Genomic DNA, 3,196 nt, shown 5'->3' with positions numbered 1-3,196 from the left:
TAAGGTGCTCACCAAGCCATGCATGGGCTAGAACTTTGGGCTTTGGGTCCTGCTACAAAGCCGGGTGTCCTACTCGAACGCTGAGGCCTGGAGCCCTGCATGGAGTCACAGCGCTGATGATTTCTGCAGAGAGCAGCTGTGTAGGGGACATCTAACACTCTGAGAGATACAGTATTCCAAGTAGGTGAGATCTGGATCACAGAGCAACCCAGAATGCTGCCTCCTTCTGTCTCACCATCTTGAGAAATTGCTTATGACTTTATTTTTAAAAATGTTAGAGTCTGTAAACAAGTCAAAATAACACCTGGCATTTTGCCAGGGGAATGTTAAAGTTCGTAAACAAGTCTGGATGGTGCCTGGCAAAATGTCAGAGGGAGTGGTTTGAGAAGTAACAAAACCGAGCCATTAGGTGTAGAGATTCCTGATTGGTTGACTGATGTATCTAGTTTATGCTAATTAGATAAGCTGTGTGGAATGTATAAATACTGCTCCTGTCCTGCAATAAAGGGCTCCTACTCCTGCTGTATCAACGTTCACAAGTTATTCGTCACCCCTCCGCTTATTTTGCGCAGCTGGACTGCGGCAAAAAAGTCCTTCTCTCCTTTTTTTTTTTTTTAACTTCACTAAAAATGAATCCCATCTCAAGGTATTCTACATAACCAGTGTTCTGCATACACCTCTTTTACAGGATCAAATCATGATAATGAATTTTGATTGCTTACTGTGTTCAAAGCATTGTGCTAACCTTTTTATGTACTGGATCCCATGAGTCCTTGCCATAGCATCTCCTATGTGGATTGTTTGGTCCACCTGTCTCCCTCAGCAGGGGTGAATTAAGGTTAAGGAAATATAAATATCTGTTCAATGTCACATAGCTCTTTGAAATCACAGAATTTTGACTTGGCACTTTTGGTAGAACAATCCAGGAGTAAATCAAGTGATATTTTCTAGTAGCAGGGATGTGTTGTTTTATCATATTATATCTCTTCTTGGTGACCAAGAAATGGCTTTCAGTGGCTGCTTGGAGATAGTAAGACATGCCATCAGAAAGCAAACCAAGAGTGCAGTCTGCCCCCAGAAGGAGTGAGTTAGCCAAAATAGAAAGAAAAGGCAAAGTTTAATGCAGGGCTAAGACAAGTTAGGTGAAATGGCACCTCACTCTGAAAAGTGGTTTCCCGTCCTCTTTCCAGAGACACTATTCTAAGTTGATGCAGCAATGTTCCTCTGGCTCCTTTGGGCCTGACTATTTGCCAGTTTGTGTTCTAGATGCTTAAAATATGCTTAATCTCTGAGTGTGATTACCATTTCCTGAAAAATTGCCATGTTTTGGACTCTTAGCTAACCACCTATGTGATGGATACTATGATTACTGACAATTTCACATGCAAAGAATCTGCACACAAAGCAATCTCTTCACTTACAACTAGTAAGTGGCAGAACCAACATGCAAAATTCATTGTCTACCCAAACCTGTATTCTTAACTTAAAGTAAACCTTTTCTAGGATAAAACACAGATTTCTATGTTTGATCACTGATTTATTCATTGCATCCTGAGGCAAAGCAAAAAGTCAATAAATATTTGCAGAATAGAAGAGGCCATTCATGGGAAAGTTTGAAAAAGAAAAATATGATTAATCATCTGCTTAAAATCTGATTCATGGGCTTTCTTAAACACTAACTAGAAATAATTAGAGATAAATCTTTCTGTAACTGACATACCGTTTCCTGGAAAATAAATGTATATATTCATGTTAACATATTCTATTTTTCAGGGGCTGGGGCTGTGGCTCAGTGGTATAGTGCTCAACTGGCGCATATGGGGCACTGGGTTCGATCCTCAGCACCACATTAAAATGAATAAATTTTTAAAAAAGGTATTGTGTCCAACTACAACTAATACATATATATGCATATATATACACATATACATATATATGTATGTATATATGTAATTGTACATATATATGTGTGTGTGTGTATATATATATATTCTATTTTTCAAATTACCAATTAACCAATCCAAAGGGCAAAAATATGGAACATGATGTATTGTAATTAGTAAAATGGTCTTATCAGTGCATCCTGAGCTCCTGTAAGATAGTCTCCTCATATCACCCCAAAGTTCCATAACTGAAGATCAGAAATGACTGAAGTTGACTGCATGGAGACAAAGCCCCTTGTCCTCCAGTTTGTGACTGTAAGCACCTTGTCCAAGGCCACCTTCTCAAAAGGTAAAGTTCTCATAAAATTCACAAAGTATTTTTCTCTAAATATCCTAAATCAACATATTTACTTCCTGCTAGATTATAAATTCTATAATATTAATTTGGTTCATGGGCTCCATCACAGGACCTAGACTTACAGTAAGGGCTTAATAATTATTCATTGAATAAAGCTATGAATAAGTGAACATTTCTAGACTAGTGGCAAATGGATTAATCAGTTTTTAAAAATAAACCAATGAGGAAATCCATATGTAACAAAATGAAATTAGACCCCTTTCACTCTGCACAAAACTCAACTCAAAGTGGACCAAGGACCTAGACAAAAGTGACCCTGCACCTACTAGAAGAAAATGCAGGCCAAATCTCCATTATTTCAGTTTAGAAATCTATTCCTCAACAAGACTCCTAAAGCACAAAAAGTAAAAATCAAGAATCAGTAAATGGGATAGTATCAAACTAGAAATCTTCTTCATAGCAAAGGAAACAACCAAGAACATGAACAGAGAGCCTACAGAATGGGAGAAAAGTTTTGCCACCTGCACCTCATATAGGGTGTTAATTTCCAGGACATAAAAAAAAAACTCAAAAATCTTTAAAAAACAAAAAATCCCAAATAACCAAGTCAATAAATGGGCAAAGGAACTGAACAGACCCTTCACTGTAAAAGAAGTATAATCAGTGAATATATGAAAAAATGTTCAACATCTCTAGCAATTAGGGAAATACAAATTAAAATCACACTGAGATTTTTTTTTCTTTTTTTTTTATTGTTGGTTGTTCAAAACATTACATAGTTCTTGATATATCATATTTCACACTTTGATTCAAGTGGGTTATGAACTCCCATTTTTACCCCATATACAGACTGCAGAATCACATCAGTTACACATCCATTGATTTACATATTGCCATACTAGTGTCTGTTGTGTTCTGCTGCCTTTCCTATCCTCTACTATCCCCCCTCCCCTCC

Source organism: Marmota marmota, unplaced genomic scaffold (assembly GCF_001458135.2).
Source record: "Marmota marmota marmota unplaced genomic scaffold, marMar, whole genome shotgun sequence".
In the NCBI taxonomy this organism is placed as follows: domain Eukaryota; kingdom Metazoa; phylum Chordata; class Mammalia; order Rodentia; family Sciuridae; genus Marmota; species Marmota marmota.
This window is presented reverse-complemented; position numbering follows the sequence as displayed.